Raw genomic sequence first — 23,583 nt, forward strand, 5'->3', positions numbered from 1 at the left:
CGACCTCAGAGTTTCAGCATTTGTTTGGAGATTGTAAATGGGTTATGATATTTGCAAAGAATCTGTGGTTTTTGAAGCAAGAGGCTTCATTGCGAGTTTGAATCCAGTCAACACAAGACTGAAGGAAATGTGGCTGGTCTAACTGCATAAACGTCGCACAGAGGTGTTGAAATCCGAGCCTGGATGAAGAGCCGGGGTGTGAGTCCCGCTAAGGCTCTTTCTGAGCCCATGGTCACCTCAGCTCATTCTCTTCTAGTTTTTCCAAAATGCTTTAAAGTCTCTGGCTTGCAAGTCTATTCAATACTTTTTTAAAAAGTGTGTGTGTGTGTGTGTGTGTGTGTGTGTGTGTGTGTGTGTGTGTGTGATATTCCTGCAAGTGCAGAGGCAAGGCACACTCAAAGAAATGGACCAGTGGTGGGAATGAAGCAACAGGAAATCCTAACAGCTAATCTGCTTGTCAAATGATGGCTCCTGGCATCTTCGGTTCTATCTGGGAGTGGACTCCAGCCCAGTCTCTCTGGCTCCTTTTCTCTGGTTCTCCTCCTGCTCCAAAATGTGAGTGCTCAGCTCTATCAAGCTGCTGAGTTGTAACTCTGTCACTCAACCACCTTGGAGAGCTATTTTTATACAGGTTGTAGCCTCTCTCTTTGCTTCCAGCATCAGATGGCTCCCTGGAAGCCTGAGGAATGAGGCCATCCTTTTAATTGGGGTGATGATGAAAATACTTTGCAGCAAGCAGAAGGGTAGAAACGCCTTGGGTTTGTGCTGTGTGGCACTTTGTTCCTCGAGAAGCCATCTCTCTAGTCATGTAAAGCATACAGACCTCAGATGAGAACATACAACATGACGAAAATAAAGAGCCTGCCACAGATGTCGCAAAATCTGTTCACTGCAGAGTGCATTTTCCGAAACGGACTGCGAGTCCCAGGTTAGACACAGTTCTACCGTGTGCAGTAATGCAATCTCTGGCTCCAGGTTAGACACAGTTCTACCCTGTGCAGTGATGTAGTCTCTGGCTCCAGGTTAGAAACAGTTCTACCATGTGTGGTGATGTAGTCTCTGGTCCAGGTTAGAAACAGTTCTACCGTGTGCGGTGATGCAGTCTCTGGACCCAGGTTAGACACAGTTCTACCATGTGCGGTGATGTAATCTCTGGCTCCAGGTTAGACACAGTTCTACCGTGTGTGGTGATGTAGTCTCTGGCTCCAGGTTAGACACAGTTCTACCATGTGCAGTGATGCAGTCTCTGGTCCAGGTTAGACACAGTTCTACCCTGTGCAGTGATGTAGTCTCTGGCTCCAGGTTAGAAACAGTTCTACCGTGTGTGGTGATGTAGTCTCTGGTCCAGGTTAGACACAGTTCTACCATGTGTGGTGATGTAGTCTCTGGTCCAGGTTAGACACAGTTCTACCGTGTGCAGTGATGTAGTCTCTGGCTCCAGGTTAGAAACAGTTCTACCGTGTGTGGTGATGTAGTCTCTGGTCCAGGTTAGACACAGTTCTACCATGTGTGGTGATGTAGTCTCTGGTCCAGGTTAGACACAGTTCTACCGTGTGCGGTGATGCAGTCTCTGGACCCAGGTTAGACACAGTTCTACCATGTGCAGTGATGTAGTCTCTGGCTCCAGGTTAGAAACAGTTCTACCGTGTGTGGTGATGTAGTCTCTGGTCCAGGTTAGACACAGTTCTACCATGTGTGGTGATGTAGTCTCTGGTCCAGGTTAGACACAGTTCTACCGTGTGCGGTGATGCAGTCTCTGGACCCAGGTTAGACACAGTTCTACCATGTGCGGTGATGTAATCTCTGGCTCCAGGTTAGACACAGTTCTACCGTGTGTGGTGATGCAGTCTCTGGCTCCAGGTTAGACACAGTTCTACCCTGTGCAGTGATGCAGTCTCTGGCTCCAGGTTAGACACAGTTCTACCATGTGCAGTGATGCAGTCTCTGGTCCAGGTTAGACACAGTTCTACCGTGTGCAGTGATGTAGTCTCTGGCTCCAGGTTAGAAACAGTTCTACCGTGTGTGGTGATGTAGTCTCTGGTCCAGGTTAGACACAGTTCTACCGTGTGCAGTGATGTAGTCTCTGGTCCAGGTTAGACACAGTTCTACCGTGTGCGGTGATGCAGTCTCTGGACCCAGGTTAGACACAGTTCTACCGTGTGTGGTGATGCAGTCTCTGGCTCTTAGGAAATTAAAAACAGGGCAATTAGAGGAAAGAGAACAATTTATAGAGCTCCGTTATATGGAGAATGACTTTTCACAGCAAAAAAGGCAAATATCATAAGTCAAATTGTATCCTAGTAACCTCCATCTATAAAAGAGGTATAACCCATCCTAAATCAAGGAGTGGTTGCAGATACCAAATGAAAACTGATTTACATAATCATGACTTGGATCCATATAAGGAACCTGGTCCACTATGTCTATTAAGCGTATCATGCTAGAGGTCAAGAGTTATTCACAATTTCTATTTACTATTTCTCTCAATCATCTTGCTCTTGGGGGGGGGAGGCAATGTACATCCTGTTTCTATTTCTCAGAGAAATACAGTCTCAGAGGTTGAAAAATAAGACTCAATTTTGTTTTGTTACAAGAAACCCCTTAATTTGACTTAGTAAAATAATACCAGCGCACGCCTTTAATCCCAGCACTTGAGAGGCAGAGGCAGGCGGATCTCTGTGAGTTCGAGACCAGCCTGGTCTACAAGAGCTAGTTCCAGGACAGGCTCCAAAACCATAGAGAAACCCTGTCTCGAAAAAAAAAAAAAAAAAAAAACCAAAAAAAAAAAACCTACCTCTCAAACTGGTTCTGAGAAAGCCTTTCTTCTCCCCATCACTCTCCCCTTTGACAAAGACATTCTGTTTAAAATATTTTCTTCTATACCTGCATCCCTGCACTGTTTTTTAAAAACCTGTTGGGTTTGCTTTGGTTTGGTTTAACCTAGTAGGTCTCCTGCCATTCCCAGAGAAACTTGTGTGTGTGTGTGTGTGTTACAACACCTATAACCTGACAAATTTTGCCCCAAACAGAGCGTTCTTTTCCTGAGAGGTCATTTACTATAATACAACTGTCCCCTCTTATCTACATGGGATATTTTTAAGATACCAAAAAAACTTGGATATCAGCAAAACCTATATATTCTATTTGCATGCTACACCTATTCACGTGGAAAAGTTTAATTAGGCGCAATAAGAGATTAACAACATCAATAGTAAAATAACATAATAGTGAAAGCACGACCAAACGTCCCAATCACATCATGCTCAGAAATGCATGCAATTTAAAATGCATGAGCTGTTTGTTTCTGGAATCACCTATTTGATCTTTTTGGACTGCCATTGGCCATGGGTAACCAACACTGTGGAGAGCAAAAGTTAGAATGAACAATACCATTACACTTCCTACAGTAAATTACACGGCAACAGTCTTTATTAGTGATGGCAATGATGAATTAAACATTTTATATAGCAAATAAGGCTCTTTAGCCCGTCTCCTAACGAATGAAAATGTTTGGCACTACACTAGGATTTTTGGTCCTACGCTAGAATTTCAGTGTATTAGGGATGGGCACAGAACCCCCAGCTCCTTTAGATTCTGTAAGCCCAGTGGTTGCTGGGCATCATTCTGCCTGCCAGCTACTTGGAATACCCCACCCAGCAGATACCTTTAGCTGACAGTTTAAATGTCACTTCAGCTATGAAGTCCTTTCTAACTACTGTAAATGGTCAAGTCAAGGAATGTTCAAATTTTAGTTTATTCAGATGTTTGCTTTTATCGTTTCATTTCTTAAACGTTTGGTCAGCCTCCCTCCACCTAACTTGCTTTTCCTGCTCTCACGACAACTCCCACATCTCCTTCCCAACTCACTGAAAACTAGCTGACTCAATAAAAAGGTGTTGAGAGTCTAGGAAAAGCCGGCTGGCTGGCCAGCTGGCAGCCTCACTGGCTAAAGCACCCGCTAGTGTTTAGAAGAGATTCGCCCTTAGCCGGCTAGAACTGGTCCACTTGAAAGAGACTTTTGAAAGAAAGGAAGTGGCTGGGGATGGAGGAGGGGTCTGAATTCTTTTACTGAAATCACTTCCGGAGAGTCTGCTTTTCCATGATAATTACTTCTTTGAAGAAATTCGTGTGTTTACTCTTGTCAGGATAAAGTCGCTGAACAAATGCTTCCAGCTCTCCCCTGCTAAGCACCAGACAGGATTTGTGAGGGAATATGGGCCAGAATTTCAGGCCAATGACTTCAGAGCCCAGGGGAGATCCAGATGGCCTCTTCGTGACAACCATGGATACCTGTCATCCTGGGTCCTGGAATGGAAGAAGTGGCTCCCCAGCCAACCTTTCTTGGACCTATAGCATAAAAGAAGAATAAACTTCTCTCACTATGGCCCCAGGAGTGTGGGAGAGCTGGCCAGGATGGCACCAGCCTAGGAGAACCTGACGGGGTGGACCCACGGACTGATCAGCTCCACCAGACCCACATCCCAGGCCTTGGATCTGAGAGGAGTTTCCGTGCGTGGCCAGTGATGACGGCATGCCGGAGGCCATAAGCCAAACCAATGACTCATTGCAATGAACATTCGTGGCATTTGTGGATGGGGCTGAATGGACAAAGTTATATGGTTTGTTTGTTTGTTTGTTTTGTTCTTAATTAATTTGGGGAGGGGTGTTCTATTATGATTTATGACTCAGGTGACCTGAGGCCGGTCCCACAAGGGGGCCACAGCAGCGACCCAAGGCCGCAGTGGTGGGAGAGAGACAGAGAGATATACCATGCAGAGAAGGAGCTTGGGTATAGAGTTTATTTAGTGGGTACTGGGAAAGGTATAAGGGTAAGGGGTTATGGAGTAGAAGAGAGAGGCGGGGAGGGAAGAGAGACAGAGAAAGAGAGGAAAGAGTAAGGGGAAAGGGATAGGCAGAAGCTGCCTGTTCAAAATATTCAAAACAAGGACAGGCAAAGAGAGGAAGAGAAAGAGAGGAGAGAGATCAGCTTACCTAGGCAGGAAGTGCGGGGGTGAGAGGGAGTGGAGGGGGTGGGAGGGAGTGGAGGGGTGGGAGGGAGTGGAGGGGTGGGAGGGAGTGGGGGTGGGAGCGAGTGGAGGGGGTGGGAGGGAGTGGGGGGTGGAGGGAGTGGGGAGTGGGAGGGAGTGGGCGGGGCTTGTCTCTTAAAGGGACAGGGTACCCAGGTGACAGGGCAGCCTGCAGAATTATAATTACAACAGGTTCTTCTAGGGCGGGGGATGCTGCAGGGTGAGGGGTAGATATGGAAGAACAGAGAGGTGTGCAGGATTCGGGGGAAATGAATGACGTGAAATTCCCAAAGATCTATAAAGAATTACGTTATATAAAAAATTAAATTACATTAAATTAAAAAAATAAAAATGACAGCTTATTAAAAAAACTTCTCTCTCAACATGTTTAATGTGATAAATGTTAAATTGTGAAGAAAAATTCCAAGACTTGCACAAACATCCCATGGATTCCCCAAGCAACACGTTGCCATCTTGACTTCATCACATGCCTGCCCCTCTGTGAAGTTTTTCCTTCCTTCTGTTACAGGAGCTTTAGAAGCCTTTGAGTGAATTCACCCCACATCTCTAATGGAATATCTCTGCTCCTGGGTGAAGATGTGACCTTCTGATCTGCTGCAAAGATTCGAACATTATATACCATTTTCTTCTCACTTAAAGGGCCCAGCAGCCCAGGGATGCAGTTGGAAGACACCCAAGTGCTGGCCTTGAGAGACCATGTGATGGAGAGACAGACGGGAAAGATGGCATGCTCAGTGGAGAGATGGAAAGAAAGCAGAATAGAGCAGCTCCTGCACTATGGAGAGAGTTAGAACCAGACATGATGGCAGGGAGGAACAGGCAGGTATGAGGAGCCTGCTTAGCCATCTGAGGTCATGGAGCTGTCCCAGGCAGTGCTGCCCAGGGCCATGTCTGGGTCCGGGGTCCTGCTGTAGCCAGAGTCTGAGCTTTTGCCAATGGCCTGAGTTAACACCAAAGGCCATGTTAATGTCCGTGGTCTGAGCTGCCACCTGAGACCATGTGGATGTCTGAAGGGCCTGCTGCCATGGGGGAGAGGGGGGTCATATGACAGGTGCTGACATCTGATTCCATGGTGATATCATGGCTGGGCTGCTGTCAAGGGCCATGTCTGGGTCCATGGTCCTATCGCAGCTGGGGTCTGTGTTGATGTCCGAGGCCCATGATTCCACCAAAAGCTATGTGGATATCCATGCTCTGGACTGCCGCCTGAAGCCATGTTGATGTCAATGGCCACAGCACGGGAGGAGGGGAGGCTCGGCAGAGACCTGGGCTTACAAAATCAACTATCGTCCAGGCCCTGACTTGGCTCACCCCAACATCTTCTTCAGTATGAGCTGCTGGCACACATGAAGAAGTTGGTAGGATGGAATGATAGCCAAAGAATCTCCATAACTCTGGGCAACAACAGAATATCCAAGAGAATTCTCAATGAGGATCCAGTATCAATAATGGAGCACAAGTCAGGGACCCTGAACCAGACTCATTGCAATGAAAACTTTTTGAGAAAAAGCATACATTGTGTGGCACGCCATAGTACCCAGTGCCACTACAACAAACGCGTGTGTGATGGAGAGGCAGGAAAGATGGAGAAGCAGCATGGTACAAGGACCGTGACCGGTCCGAGAGAAGACTGCGATCTATAGAGGAGCAGGTCGTTGCCCCCTAGGGTTGGCGAGATGTGAAGTTTTTGTGTAATTCTTGTTTCTGTTTTAAATTATTTTGTTTTATTTTATTTTGTGTTTTCAAGCCAAGGTTTCTCTGTAGCTTTGGAGCCTGTCCTGGAACTCACTCTGTAGACCAGGCTGGCCTTGAACTCACAGAGATCCTCCTGTCTTTGCCTCCCCAGTACTGGAACCACTGCCTGGCACAATATTTATTTATTTATTTACTTCTTTTCTTTGAGGGGGAATGTTACAAGGGTGAACGTTAGAAGGACTAGAAAATGAGTGTGACTGGGGTGTGTAATGTGAAGAATGAATTTTTAAAAGCATGTTAAAATAAATAGATCTTTAAAACTAATAAAGAAACAAAAAAAAAAGAATTAATCCACTGGGCCTAGCTAAGAGACCACCCCTTAGTAAAGCTGCCTCACCTGAAGCCATGCAAAAGAGGCTAAAGGAGTAGTTATCCTCTTAACGAGACTTCAAACTTTTGTTCTCCAGACCCACAGTCCAGTTGCTTGAGGAGTTGCAGCCATGTACATCTGATAAATCTGAATCCTAACCTAGAAAGTGTGACCTCTCCTTTTCCTCCTTTTCTATTTATTCTAGTCTTTTCTATCTCTCAGCTGCAGCTTAAGCATGTTTTCTCTGTCACCTTGGGCCTTCTCTTTCTCTGGAGCAGCCCCCTTCTACCATGCAGCCTACAGCTGCTTGCTGCTGGCATACTTCCATTGACTGTTCCTTCCTAACTCCAGAGACACTGCTTTCTTTCTTCCTTTTCTCCATATCCCACCTCCTGCTAGCTGAAATTTACAGCATGCTTGCCCTATGTTTTTTCATCAATTCTAATAAAATTGTCCTACTGACTTCATTTTTTAAAAATTGTTTTTATTGAGCTATCCATTTTTCTCTGCTCCCCTCCCTTCCTTTCCCCTTCCCCTCTACCCTCTCCCGTGGTCCCCATGCTCCCAATTTAGTCAGGAGATCTTGTCCTTTTCTATTTCTTATGTAGATTAGTTCCATGTATGTCTCTCTTAAAATCATCATTGTTGTCTAGGTTCTTGGGATTGTGAATTGTTGGCTGGTTTTCTTTGCTTTATGTCTAAAAGCCACTTATGAGTGAGTACATATATTTGTCTTTCTGGGTCTGGGTTACCTCACTCAATATGATGTTTCTAAATTCATACATTTGCCTGTAAATTTTAAGATGTCATTATTTTTTTCTGCTGTGTAGTGCTCCATTGTGTAAATGTACCACATTTTCCTTATCTGTTCTTCAGTTGAGGGGCATTTAGGTTGTTTCCAAGTTGTGGCTATGACAAACAATGCTGCTATAAACATAATTGAGCACATGTCCTTGTGGTACGATTGAACATCCTTTGGATATATACCCAAAAGTGGTATTGCTGGATCTTGAGGAAGGTTGTTTCCTAATTTTCTGAGAAATCGCTATACTGATATCCCAAGGGGCTGGACCAGCTTGTACCCCCACCAGCAATGTGGGTACCCTCAGCCCACATCCTTTCCAACATAAGTTGTCATCAGTGTTTTTAATCTTGGCCATTCTTACAAGTGTAAGATGGAATCTCAGAGTTATTTTGATTTGCATTTCTCTGATGACTAAGGATGTTGAGCATTTCCTTAAGTGTCTTTCAGGCATTTTAGATTCCTCAGTTGAGAGTTCTTTGTTTAGGTCTGTACCCCATTTTTTATTGGATTATTTGTTCTTTTGAAGATCAGTTTCTTGAGTTCTTTGTATATTCTGGAGGTCAGAGCTCTGTCCAATGTGGGGTTGGTGAAGATCTTTTCCCATTCTGTAGGCTGCCGTTTTGTCTTGTTGACCATGTCCTTTGCTTTACAGAAGCTTCTCAGTTTCAGGAGGTTCCATTTATTAAATGTTTCTCTCAGTGTTTGTGCTACTGGAGTTATATTTAGAAAATGCTGACTATTTTTAAATTGTTTTATTAACAACACTGAGAATTTCCTTGGCCAAGATGATACACACTTGGAAGGCAGAGGCAGATGGATCTCTGAGTTCAAGGCCAGCCTGGTCTACAGAGTGAGTTCTAGGACAGCCAGGGCTACACGGAAAAACCCTGTCTCAAAAAAAAAAAAAGATTAATAATTAAAAGAGGGAAACCCAACTTCCCCAGCTACATAGGGTCACCCAACGTGAGCCCTGAACAATTATAGGTAACCTTCTTTATTTTTTCTCTGTCCTTCATTCTTCCTTTCTCCATAATTTATATATTTATGTCATTTTATATCATTACCACAGGATAGCCTTGCTTTTCTCACATAGAATATCTGAATTGGATAAATTTAGTCTGGCTGCTCTTCTTTTCTGCAAAAAGTGGAATAACTCATAAAAGAAATGAATGGGGAAAATAATTTTAAAGTCAGTTCTAAATCATTTCCTGCCATAGTTAAGTCAGGGGATAAACTGAATACAGTGACTGTGGCTCTAATCCCGACCCTTAGGAACCAGAGGCAGGAGAATCTCAGTGTAGAGGACCGCCTGGGCTGTATAGCCAAACCCTGTCTCCGAAAGCAAGTCCTAGGGTGGGCTAAGAAAGTGATTACTCACTTTTTTCTTTCACAGTCTTATAGAATAAAATAAACTCTAACTAGTTTGGGTGATGTTCTATTTGATGCTAGGAGGACGGATTAAACTGCGAAAGAAAAGGGAAAATTAACATGCATTGGGTGGCTAAAATTTTGTAAAGTCAGTCTCTTTAGAACCTGTAAACCGCTCTATGTATAATGTGTACGTGATTTGCATTTCAAAGATGGAGATACTGGGTTGGAGAGATGACTCAATGATTAAGAGCTCCTATTGCTCTCCCAAAGGACCCCAGTTCATTTCCCAGAACCCTTTTGGGTGACTCAGAACCATCTGTAACTCCAGCTCCAGGGCATCTGATGCCTCCAGCCTCTGTGGGTGTCTGTGCTCATTGTGCACATCCGTAGACACAGACACATACACACAAGTAAATCTAATAAGACAAATCTCTGGAACAAGGCAGCCATTAAACTTAGCGTGGTGAAGGTGCCTGCCGACAAAGCTGATGTGAATGGAGGAGGCAGAGGGAGGACTCAAATCCATGTGAGTCAAGACACGCGCCCTTCTTTCTCTAGAACTCGCTAACCCCGGGTCTCTGGGAAACCTAACAGCTGATTATTCTTTACCCTAAGATGGCCATTCCCATAAAGTCACGGCCTGAGAGGTACCGGGGGTCTTAGAAGCAACCTCTCTCCTGCTTGAAGCCAAATTTAAAATGTCAAAATTACTGAACAAGAAGATTCTCCGTCTGCTTGGGAAAGTGCCACAGCAGACTAAATATAGAAGCATGTGCATTCTCCAAGGCCTTAGTCATGATCACTATCTCTCAACAGAAGCATACATTTTAAAATACTAACTTATGGGTGCATATGTGTTCATGTCTATACAAGCATGGTCATGTGTGGAGACCAGAGGCTATGATCTGGCATCCTTCTCTGTCACTCTCAACCTGTTGCTGTTGTTTGGAGACAGGGTCCAACTACATAGTCAGTCCTGGTTGTCTTGGAATACACTATGCAGTCCACGTTGGCCTCAGACTCACATAGATCCTCCTGCCTCCAACTCCTAAGTGCAAATATGAAAGGCATGCATCTCCATTCCCAAAGTTCCACCTTATTATTTTTGAGACAAGGTCTCCCATTGAACCTTTCAGTTACCAAGCTCCAAGGATGTACCTTTCTCGGCCTTTCCCGTGCACACCGCTGCACCTGGCTTTTTCATGTGCATGTGCTAGGGATCAAGCTCCAGTCCTCAGGGCTGTGTGGCCAGTTTACCAGCAGGCCTTTCTACCAGCATCCAATGTTTCCATTGAGACAAAATATCCCTGCATGGCCCATGCTGGCTTGAAACTCACCACGTAGCCTAGACTGACCTCAAATCCACAATCCTTCTGACTCCACTTCCAAGAGCTACCAGTAAATCTGGCTTAAAGTACTAATTAAATCTGGTTTAAAGTACTGATTAAACCATTTGCACTTTTAGATGTTTTTAAATTTAATGAAAAGATCCCACACATAAATATTTAATTCTATTGCCTAGGATTTCTAATTAACCATCAAGAAAATAAAACTAACAATTTAGAGACAGTACATATCCCCCCAATGAGGAAATGGTAAAGCCAAATTATTTTCAATTGAAATTTTACCCCCATTTTTTTTTCAAATACTTGGAAGACAAATTAAGAGATTTATCAAACATAAAACCCACTGGAGTGGCTGGGCGATGGTGGCACACGCCTTTAATCCCAGCACCCCGAAGAGGCAGGAGGATCTCTGTGAGTTCGAGACCAGCCTGGTCTACAGAGCTAGTTCCAGGACAGGCTCCAAAGCCACAAAGAAACCCTGTCTCGAAAAACAAAAACAAAAAAAAACCCACTGGAGTAACAAACATTTGTTTCCTCACTTTTGGAACTAGATATTGTAGAAGTGGCCAGAGAAAGAGACAAAATGTTAGCAAATCAACAAGCTGAATGGTCAGGAACCAAAATACTGTCAGCTGTCAGGGGGTAAACAAAAAATAAAAAAAAACCCATGAATTTCTAGGGACCAAAATACTTTCAAACCAAATAAGTAAGCCAAATTCTCTAAAAGGAAATTAAAAAAAGAAAGATAGCACATAAACAGGATCATAAACAACCAGCAACCAGCTCAAAAATAAACCAATGAACTAACTAACTGTCCACAGAAGGAGGTCCCAGGCCAACATCTACTCCAGGAGTCAATGCCAGGTGGCTGGGCACAAGCTGCTATCTGCTTCTGATCCTGCTGACTCCTCCAGTAGAAAGTAGATTGCCTCCAAGACATCGCATTAAAAGTGCACACCTAACCATGTGAAAAATGAAGCTCCCACCCCAAAGGGGACCTGATATAGTTAGTTAACTTTGGAACCAAGAATAAGTGATTAGGGCTGGGAACACAGAGTTGGGTTATACCAAATTCCATGCTATCTGATGACATTGTTAGCTTTTGGGTTAGTAGAAGCCAATGATCAATGATCTGTTAATATGTTCCAAAAGGTTTCTCTCGGTAGTCACAAGGATGTTAGGTCCAACAGAGACATGAGTAATGACTGACCATTAAGGGACCCCAAAACCATAAAAACAAACAAACAAAAAACTCCTGACTCTGAAGCTGCATCATTCCACCCTCTCTTCAATACCTGAAGTTATAATCAGCCAATGAATGTTCTATGCAGGGGCAGCTTCTTCCCAGGATCATTAGTTCATAGATGTATTTAATATGGAAATAAAACATCATAAATCAAGACATTTCTGAAAGTCAACACTCAATTGTAGTCACAGTAATTAAATTTTAAGAACTGATTACCCTTTACGTGTGTGTATATATTATCTCTCTCTCTCACTCTCATACACACACACACACACACACCTCCTACATTAAAGCAGAAGCTTAACTAAATAAGCCATTAAAGACAAAGATCCTAGCTGAGCTCACTACATGTAAGTTAAAAAGGACATGTTTAAAATAAAGAAGAAAATAAAAGTTTAGGGTTTCTTTTCCAAAGAAAAAGTCTGAGAATCTAACAATTCTCACCCCCCCCCCATTCTCATCTATCCTCCCATGACTTTGCCTCTCCCTTCTTAGTCACCCAGCAGATTCTGTATCAAAGCAAACGCAGTAAGAACATGTGGATTGCCTTGGTCCTCTGTCATCTTCAATCTAGACTTAAGAAACTGAAGAATGAGGGTGCCGTGGAGATCACAACTAAGTGGGAAAGAGAAACACTAACCCGAAACGAGGTTAACCCAACTTGGCTAACCTCGTTGGAGCTGAGGACAAATATGTTTGTGATACAGTAGGCAGTGGTAGAAATTCACAGTTGGTCAAAGAGCGAAGAGAGAAAGGTAAAGAGAGAGCTCAGCCACAGTTGATCAGCCCTCCTCCAGGGGTGGGGGAGTCTTCCTCCAGCAGGTAGGAAGACTCTGAGGTCCAGCGGTCAAGGACAAAAGTGGAGCAGTGTCCTCAACCTGACAAGACCACTACACTCATAGATTTGTAGCAACTGTGGTCGCCTGCACAAAATCAAGGCAGTCCCCATTCTAGGAAGGAGGTGGGGAAGGGGACTCATGAAGCCTCATCCCTAACTGAAGTGCTCTGGACAGTATATGACTTCTGGGGGAGGAAGAAGAGTTAATTTTCTTTCAGGGTGTGGCCCCTGGGAGGTTGGCTATGCTCCAGTTCATAACTTCACACCAGACAGCACAAATTAGACTTATATGGGTTATATGAACATACACACACAAACACACACACACACAAAATGAAGGACATAAAGTTATAGGTAAGGAAGTGGGGTGGACCCAGGAGGGATTGAAAGAGGAGTAGAAGGTGGATATGACCGACTATGTGTATGAAAAGCTTAGAAAGGTTTTTTTAAGGTCAAAAGATGAGTGAGGAAAATGCAACATTCAGAATTAAGTGAGGTGGCGGAAACATTAACTCACCGGAATGAGGACCCAAGATAAGTCCAAGCATATCCCAGTAGCTACAGTCAGAGTTCCTGGGTCTCTAGGGTGAGGAAGGGCAGGGACTGGGTCTCTGCCCCTGGTAGAGATGTCATGGTAGTTTGAATAAAAATGTCCCCAAAAGGCCCATAGAAAATGGCACTATTAGGAGGTGTGAGTTTGTTGGAATAGGTGACTTTGAGGTTTCAGAAGCTCAAGCCAGGCCCAGTGTCATTCTCTCTTCCTGTTGCCTGCCATTTTAGATGAAGAACTCTTGGCTCCTTCTCCAGCACCATGTCTACTTATGCGCCATGCTTCCTGCCATGATGACAATGGACTAAATGTCTGAAACTGTAAGCCAGTCCCAATTAAATAATTTCCCTATTAGGAATTGCTGTGGTGGTGGTACAGCAATAGAAACCCTCACTAAGACAAACGTGGTACCTGACGTTTCCACCTTCAGAACCACAGCATGACCTCTTTTTACTGCTTTCTGAAAACCTTTTTTTTTTAAAGATTTATTTATTATATATACAGTGTTTTGCCTGAATGGTCACCTTCATGCCAGAAAAGGGAACCAGATCTCATTACAGGTGGTTGTGAGCCACCATGTGGTTGCTGGGAATTGAACTCAGGACCTCTGGAAGCGCAGCCAGCGCTCTTAACCACTGAGCCATCTCTCCAGCCCCTCTGAAAACCTTTTTAGACTATAACTGTCAAAGGCTCTTCTTTGTCCAGTGTGGTTCCTTTGCTCTGAGTAGAAGCCAGGAATTCTTTGGGATTTATTGCTCTTGTAAGGGAAATTCTCTAAACAGCCTGGAAAGCACCTGCTAAAGATAACACGCGCATTTGGCAAGGTGGGTGGTGAAAATGAGACAGAGCAGAGGGGCGGAGCGGGGCTGGAAATTATCCCACGTTCTCACTCCTTGTATCTGGTTCCCCAGGAGCTGCTCTTGAGCAATGCCTCTCCGATGAGTTGGCGGGAACTTGTACTTGTTCCTCCTTCAGGGAACAGGGGAAGACAGGCTTAAATCTGCTAAAAATACTCACGGAACATCCAAAGAGAAATTTGACAAATGCATCATTTTAACGGAGGCAGGGGTAACAGGCTTGGCCAAACAGTGACTATTTTGGCAAAACAATGATGCAATCGACCTGAGAAAGAAACGATGAAGCCCTTGAACGAGAGCACGAAGCTTCATTTCACTGGGGTTTCCTCCAATGAGGCTAGTATCTATTTATTCTCTAGACTGCAGAGAACAACCGCTTCCAGGGATCCCTTGAGGGAACAAGCACTTTCTTCAATGTGCACCACTCAGGAACAAATGTTCTTTGCTTTTTTTTTTTCTCAAATTACTTACTTTGTATTCTAAAGGAAGCTTTCCCCAAGTCATCAGAATTATCTGGATGCTTCTGAAAATGTAGATCCATGAGCTTCACTTTGCTGACTTTCAGAGAATAAGGTTGAAGCATCTGCCCTTTAATAAGCACATTAGGTGATTCTTACCACTTTGTAGCTTAGGAAGCATTACCCTGGGGGTATTCGCTACAGTCCATTCATATGTGCATTCATTCATTCATTCATTCAAGCAGCACATGTAAAATGTGCTGGTATTCTGAGGTTAAAAAAATGACCATTGGAATATAATGATAAACAACAGAAAATCAATAACGATACAACATGCAATAATGATGTGCTTCAAGTGTTTATAGTTGAAAATTCCCCGAGAGGAGACACACCTACCTTACAACAGGCTGATGAGAAGCCCGGTAACTGAGGAGAGATTTGAATGTTATAAGCTTAGGGCCTAAATGCAAATTACCTTTGGGCCACCTTAGCCCCATGAATATTCATTGTTCTCCTCTGTGTGTGACTTCTTTTGGTTTTTGGAGACAGAGTTTCTCTGTGTAACTTTGGCTGTCCTTCCTGGAGTTCACCCTGTAGAACAGGCTGGCCTCAAACTCACAGAGATTCACCTGCTTCTGCCTCCTGAGTGCTGGGATTACAGACATGTGCCACCACTGCCCAGCTGTGTGTGACTTCTTGATGTCCTCACGACTATCACATGAAACTATTTGGGATACATTAATAGATGACTGTCTAGCACCAACTCAAACGCTAAGGATGTCCCAGGAGAGCATCAAGGCTTACAACAGAGGTTTCCCTGCCTTTGTATAATGTGCCAATTTGTTGTTTGCACCACTATATTTGAAAGACATCATAAGTTTTGATTTTCTTTGTTCGTTCACTATAAAACGCCATGAAACTGCTAACATGTTCGAACATGGAATTGGGGCAGCCTGAAACGGTTCCTGGGCCGTGATCACTCATACTTGCCTCCAGAATAAACTATGTCTTGTCCTTTGGATTTGAGAGATGTTTCTTGCATCATCAGCTATGGTGCCCCAAACTGAAACCTCAAGAATGATTCATTTAAGCAAGGTGTGGCACATGCCTTTAATCCCCAACACTTGGGAGGCAGAGGCAGGCAGATCTCTGTGAGTTCGAGGCCAGCCTGGTCTACAAGAGCTAGTTCCAGGACAGGCTCCAAAGCTACAGAGAAACCCTGTCTCGAAAAAGCCAAAAAGAAAAGAATTAATTCACTTATTACCTGGGATGGAGACAGATACTAACATGGACCCATCGTGTCTAAAACATTTATCTCCTCACGTAGATGTTTGGGAGTTCTTGCTTAATGCTAGCCCTCCTTTGGTTTGATTGATGGTGCATTTATTTATTCTCAGCTGGTTGATTGAGATCCTATTTGCTGCGGGGTGGTTCAGAGTACTTCCTGCTCTTCCAGAAGGCCTAGCATGCATGTGGCAATGCACAAACATCTCTAATTCCAGTTCCAAAGATCAAGCATTCTCATCTGGCTTCTGTGGATACTGTGTCATATGGGACACAGACATATAGGCAGACATATATGTATGTATGTATATATGCATATATGTATGTTTAAACATATATATGTTTAAAGATTCTCTTTGTTGGTTACCTCTATTTGGTTTACTTTCAGGCATTTGATATTTGGTAGCCTTCTGTTTGCTTGCTTGCTTTGAGGTTATTTTGCTTCCTGGCCATTTGGTTCATTAATTTGTTAGCACTCTGTTTTCCCTCTGGTGACTTCTCCCACACATGATTCACAGAAAGAGTTTCCCTTTTCAGAGAAAAACAAATTGTTTGGGACTTTGGCTGGCTTTATCCTTAATGAGCTTGTACTTCAGTTATGGGTGTTTAAAAAGTGGGGGAAATCTAAACAAAGACAAATTAGCTTTACATTTCCTTGAAGGCAGAACATGTATTAACTATCAATTGGTTTAACTAGAAGTTCTAAGCAATAAAGGTAAAGTCATAAGTGACCAACAGGCTTTCATTGCAATTCAAAAACATTTAAATACAATATAAATTATAATTTGCAAATTAGTAAGAATTTGAAGAACTATATTTATAGTAAAAGGATATGTAAAAATAATTAAAATATCAATAACTCCCAGGGAAGTTCCATACCTTGCAGGGGCTTCAATGCAAGCTGAAGATCCAGGGTGTAGGCTTGATTTGGCTCTGCATTGGACACACTGACTCTGTGGCAACTCTGTCTCTCCCAGTGACCTCAGAAGAAGCTGTGGACCCTGGATATGGTTCAGCTCTGACATGCCTACCATAAGTCCTATTGGTGCTTGGGTTGTTCCACATCTTATAGCAGCATCAGCAGAAAAAAATACTAAAATTCATAAGAAAACACAAATGGGGCTGGAGAGATGGCTCAGAGGTTAAGAGCACTGGCTGCTCTTCCAGAGGTTCTGAGTTCAATTCCCAGCAACCACATGGTGGCTCACAACCATCTAAACTGAGATCTGGCGCCCTCTTCTGGCGTGCGGGCATACATCGAGGCAGAATGTTGTATACATAATAAATAAATCTTTAAAAAAAAAAGAAAGAAAAGAAAACACAAATGACCCAGGATAGACAAAATAAATCGCAACAGTAAAAACACTGTGGAAGTTATTACCATCCCTGATTTCAAGTTATACTACAAAGCCATAGTGGCAAAAACAGCATGGTACTAGCGTAAACACACAAAGATCATTGACGTTGATTTGAGGGCCCATATATAAGCCTATGCTCTTATGGACACCTACTTATTGACAAAGGGACCCAAAAGACACAATAAAGAAAAGATAGCATCTTCAACAAATGGCGTTGGTCTATCTGTACATAAGTTCATGGAATTGTATAGGATTTGAGTTCATTTACTTTTGGTGAGGATGGCTTTATTTGCAAGGGTTTTTTAATAATAAGTTTATTGTAAAAAAAAACTTAAAATACACAAAATTGGATGGGTAGGGAGATGGGGTGAATGTGGGAGGAGTTGAGAAGGGCTCAAATGTAGTAATATGAGAGCGGCGGGGCTGCGTCCCCAAAACCCCAGCCGCCTGCCCGGCTAGCTTTACCCAAAATAATTACACGGAAACTGTATTCTTTTAAACACTGCTTGGCCCTTAGCTCTAGTCCTTACTGGCTAATTCTGATATCCCAATCAACCCATCTCTAATAATCTGTGAGCACCGGTCTTACCGGGAAGATTCTAGCCTAAGTCCATCCTGGGTCGGAGCTTCATAGCGTGCATCTTCCCTGGAGCGGGGAGGATGGCGTCTGCTCCCTAGAGGAGAGCTGTCGAGTCTGAGCTCACTTCCTCTTCCTCCCGGCATTCTGTTCTGTTTACTCCACCCACCTAAGGGTGGGCCTATCCAATGGGCCTAGCAGTTTCTTTATTGCTTAGCCAATGAAATCAACAGATTGATATATAACACTCCCACATCACTCAAAGAATTAATAAAAATATTATTATTTTAAGACCCCACCATTGAAAGCCCCTAAGAGTGGAGGCAGACTTTGGACAGTTCCTCTTCCACCTGCACTCCCCTGTCCCACCCCATCCCACCTTTTAACTCTGTTTCTCTCATTGCCATCCTCCAGCTATTGCTGCAGCTGCCTGGCAGACCTTTTCAGCACTGCGACAAAACCATTGTTCCCAGACTGGTGATCTGTGTATATACTGCATCTTCTTAGGGCTCTAAGGCAATTAAGAAGAAACAGCAAGATATACTTGGTTTCTGAGAAGTCAATAAAATGAAATTTGAAGTCGCTAACAAAGAGAAAACCAGACATGGGTGACAGAAAATGCACCCGAAAACAGTCTTCTGGCGACAGAGTACCCCCTGCCCTGTTAGAATTTCCACAAAAGCCAGTCCTTGATGCTTTGTTTGAGGCCTGATGAAGTATGCACTGCTTGCCTTTTTAGACTTCAGGAACCAACTGATTCAAAGAAAGAAGAAACCTAAGCAAAGTTTCCAGCGTGGGGTTGTGTATCCCTCCTTCAACATCTTAAAAATTGAGTATCTGTTGCTTTATAAACTAGAAAAAATATCTTGATTTTGAAAGAAGTAGGCTTCATGCTCAAATAAGAAATTAGCTGGTGTTTCAAATGGAAACCATCAAAGTCGCTGTGGAATGGAAAGCGAGACTGTGATGTGGGGAAGATGGGAAATGAAGTTCAAACTTCGGGTAGACTTTAGGATAGCACCGTTACCTCCCAAACCATTTTATCTGATTTAAGTACTTTACTGAAAACCATACTCCTATTTCTTGATATTACTGTGTATCTTAAGAATATGTGAAATTCAGCACTGAGGAATTAAAAGAGGAAAGAGAGGGCAGAGAGAGAGAGATTCTTATTCCAAAATGACCTCGTGATTTTAGAAACTATGAATACACACCTTGTTGGTGTGAAGTCCCTGTTCTTGAAATATGTTTGCCGGTCGTGTTTATGATGCGTTAGGCATTGCCATTTCCTACAAGGATTTTGACAATGCCACTCTCTTGTAGAAGAAACTTATATATCTTGGGCCATGAGTTTTCTAGGCTTCTAAATATACTCTCTCATTATACATCCAGTGATCAAAATAGTTGACTTCCCACAAGAACCGCATTAAATGCATTCCCCTGACAGATTCCTCATCTCACTAGGCAATTATGACATAGCTATGTTTATAAGTCACTTGCCGCCGTAAAATATGGATATATAAGTCCTGGAAATAAGATGGCAACTGAGTTTAAACTGGTCCCTTCTTGCAAAGAGCACAGACTTCTAATTAGCCATCTAGAGGGCCCCGCAGTGCTCGACATGTGTTTTCCTGGCTATTTGCTGAAGAAGTCTTAGGGGTCCTCCCACACCGTTGTAACACTGTCAGCGATCATGGTTTGGTCCAAAGCAGCCCCCTCCCCCAAATGCCAGTGCCGGTAACAATTCCCTGAACAGAAGGACTCTGGCTGGCTGAGCAGAAGGGTGGTTACTGACACACAGAAGGGTAGAGCCAGCATCCCTCAGGCGAATTTCTGTTTCCCTCTGTCATCCACCCCCCTTGTCAGTTACCTCAAGCAAGGGCATCTAGATCCTGATTCATCCGAACATCCCACATCAACTCAAAGACTCCCACCCTCCTGACTGTCACATCAGATCCACTTCCTGTTTCCCACCAAGGGCTGTCCTCTATTCTTGGAGACAAACCTGTAACTGGCTCCCCCAACACATTTGTCTTTCTTACACGTGGAGGGGTCCTGGCTTTTAACTCCGTGGGCTCGCTGTGCCCTCCCTTACAATCGCTAAGGCTACTCCCTCTTGATAATCTGGCCTTTAGTTTGCAGTCAGGCAGACTGTGTGAACACAATGTGAGATGAGTCACCGTTGTGCCACGATTTCATCAGAAGGCACAGTTGTCAACCAAAAGCAACAACTTTTGAAATATTTTGAAGACAAAGAACATGGCCCACAACATCCAGTTCGAAGGAATTCATGTTGTGTTCTCATCCCGTATTACTTTGTCCCTTAACACAAACTCCTTTTACTCTCAACTTCATCATGTCTGCTGTTGACGAGTTTGTACTCTGAAAATTCAACATGCAACGAAGTTATGGCTTTATTAATTGGGAATCAAGTTTGATGTGATCATTTAGAATATGTTCTTTTAGAAACATTAAGAGTCTCCTCCAAATTCTTTATCACTCTGAAAGATCATATTATGCTGGTGAGTCCTAAAGTCATGTTCAGCACCAAAGCCACAAATTCATGTTAACCTGAGTTGAAGTCCCTGGAAGTGTAGCGAGATTCCTCAGGCTACTAAATATTGAAGTATGGAGCCATGTTTCCATCCCCTCACCACTAACAGTGTGGGCCGGTGGGGTAGGGCTAAAAACCATCTTAAAGCATCAGCTGTGAGCTTGCCTGTCATTTGGTCAATCCGTCCCGCTAAGCATACTTTGCCTGCTGCCTTGGACTCCTTTATATCTGTCCTCTCCAGAGACCCAGTGTTTTTAATACATGCCACTAACACTGAAGAGAAAAATAATCTTCTATATTCTGTCATAAAGGCTTTCTAGGTCAGATGGAACTTTATTGGCCCTCTGAGAAGACCCCTGAAGGTTGGCCACCCAGTATTTGATGCCCCCTCAAGTTTCTCATAAAATGTGTGAGACAAACCCAAAGACACAGTGGGAAAGCTACTCACTTAGAAATAGCGCATTCTGGATCCAAAACACTTTAGCAATGGCTGCTTCTGCCCTAAAATCTTATAGGTGCTCCCTGCTCCTCCCCAGCCCTTCCTGTCTCCTCTGCTTTCTCTAGAGCTGAGACTAGACAAGAAGCTCTCACAGCCTTTTGTCCTCCAAGTTCATAGTCTTGAATAAAAAGACCTCTAATGACCTTTTCATAGGTACTATAATGCCAGCTGGCCTTTTACTTGTGAGATGCCAGTCTCTTGTCTTTGATTCTAGATTTTTCAGTCCGAGTCCAAGTGTTTTGAATACATGCCCGTGGAGGCCAGAAGAAGGTGTCTGATCTCCTAGAACTAGAGCTACAAATGGTTGTTAGCCACCATGTGGATGCTGGGAACCCAGGTCCTCTTTAAGAGCAACAAGTGTTCTAAACCACTAAGCGATCTTTCTAGTCTTGCAGAAAATATGTTAAAGACCCAACAGTATGTAGTATATTTCCATCTGTGTTTTTACCAGCTAAGTAGAGGAGCGAGAGATTGAGGATTGAGAGACAGAAGCGGAAAAGCAGAGTAACTGGTCATAAGTAAGAGCCGCGGGGCTGAGAGGGAAAGAGAACTGAGGGACATTTTACATTGGGCTCTAATCTCTTATATACATTTAGCAGTAAATTTTCATGCAATTTGTAATTTTTAAAAAATATTTTTAAAGCAGTCTTTCAAAAAGATGCTCGCACATCTTGGCCACCACTAGGTGGTACTAGTGATAGAACAGAATTGATGGCTCCTCACCGTCCCTTGTTCGTCCATAACACCTGGGTGCCTGGGTCTAATTTCAAATGCTTACATATGGGTCCAGGTTTCTAACACTGCAGACGGAAACAAATGCCTCTGCCTGTTACTACTGGTCTGTGCCTGCAGAGCTCCCAGTGGAGAGCCCCGGGACTCCCCTTTCTTCTCTTGTAGCTATGAGTGGCAGGATTTTAATATACTTCCTGCATTAATCTAATCGACACAGCTCAGTTGCATATGTCATGACGAAGTTTTCTGCCTATATGAATTCCCAAGACAATCTAAATAAACACACAAGGACAGCTGATAGCACCCTTCGCTTGACTTTCCAACTACAGGACTAGGCCTCTCCTGACCACTTACCTTCATTATTCCAGGCTGGTGTGTCTTCCATCACCTCAGCTGACATGGGCACAGGAAAAGTGTTCCATCTCTTGCCTTCTGCATGTACCTATTATGAGACTGCATGTATGATTTCATTTTGGAGAGCATTTTTTTCTCTAAGCAGGATCTATTTTCTCATTTCATTTGAATGGTGTGAACTAGCTAGTATGTTGTCCCTTGCTCCAAAAAGACACTTCATAGTAAAACCAAGAGCCTTAGTATCCCAGTCTTCGAGTTAGTTTACCATAGGAAGGATGCCATGAAGGCTTTCCTGTGTTCTCTTTGAACACCATTGAGAACTGCCTAGCACACATAGAGCTGCTCCTCTGCAGGGAACACAAAGCCAAGTGTGATGCCTGCACTGGCATGCTGGTCTGGTGACCCGTTCTTCCCCCTCTCACTCTGCACACACACACATGCACACACAGCTCTCAATCAGGGTAGTTTGTTGAGTCAATTGCTTAGATTAAACCAAGAGATCGACTAGTCTCTTAAAGAGTAGCAATTGCCCATCCACATGCCCAGTTAAGTCATCAATAATCCCAGAGGGAAATCAGGAGCATTCTGTTCAATGGATTTTAAATTTTAAATGGACAACCACTATCCATAATTGATAGCAATGAAGCTACTGTTTATTCAAATTCCTGGTCATTGATGTGTCCTGCACTAAGTGCTTTGTTTCTTTGATGCTTTCGATCATACTGTAAAGCAGAATTATTGCTCTTGTTTTGCAGATGTGAAAGCACAGAGTTAAAAAGATCAAGATGCCCAGCTCAGATCTATCTGCTTCAAAATTTGTCTTCTTAGTCTAAAGATAGTTAAATGTTCTGAGTGTTCAAAGACCTTTTGATATGTCACTTAATGGCCTATTGGGGACCTTCACCTCTTCTCCTCTTTACTCCTCACTTGACCCGCCCAGCAGGTCCTAAGTTACTCCAGGGTCTGAAGAGGCACTATCTGAAAGACATGGGGGGAGAGAGAAATGGACACCAAGCAGTATTTCTTGTCAAGGCATCCTGTTTATTGAAGCAAGTTTTGTGTCTTATATACTCCTCAGTGAGGAGCTTGGGCAGGGGCGAACTGAGGAGGGGGAAAGGGTGGAAGGAAAGGAGGAGCTCAGTATCTAGGCAACTAAGTGGGGCAGTTTGACAGCTAAGGAGGGCAGTCACAAGGTCAGTGGCTAGAGCACCTGCTGTTAGTGATAAGCAGCAAGCAAAGAAGACACTCTGAGGTGCCCTCTGAAGCTTGAATATCCAAGGTCAGAATATGGTGTCTTAGTTAACTTTAAGGTTTTTTTGTCTCAAGATTTCCACCTCAAGGCCCTGTGAGACGTGAGAAAGGAGAAGCCTGAAATGGCTTCTGACACTCATCCTTTCGAAAGGAAGAAGACAAGGTCAAGGTAAAAAAAAAAAATAGGAGAGAGGTTAACCTATGCACATATTTTGTTTTTAAAAGTTATTTTTAACTCTAAAAAAAAATTTACGTGTATGGGTGTTTTGCCTTAACAGATGTCTTGCTATATGCATGTCAGGTGCCTACAGAGAACAGAAGAAGGCTTCAGATCCATTGGAAATGGAGTTAGAGAACTGTGAACAGTCTTGCAGTTGTTGAACGAGGGTC

The sequence above is a fragment of the Microtus pennsylvanicus genome, chromosome 12, assembly GCF_037038515.1.
Source record: "Microtus pennsylvanicus isolate mMicPen1 chromosome 12, mMicPen1.hap1, whole genome shotgun sequence".
Classification (NCBI taxonomy): domain Eukaryota; kingdom Metazoa; phylum Chordata; class Mammalia; order Rodentia; family Cricetidae; genus Microtus; species Microtus pennsylvanicus.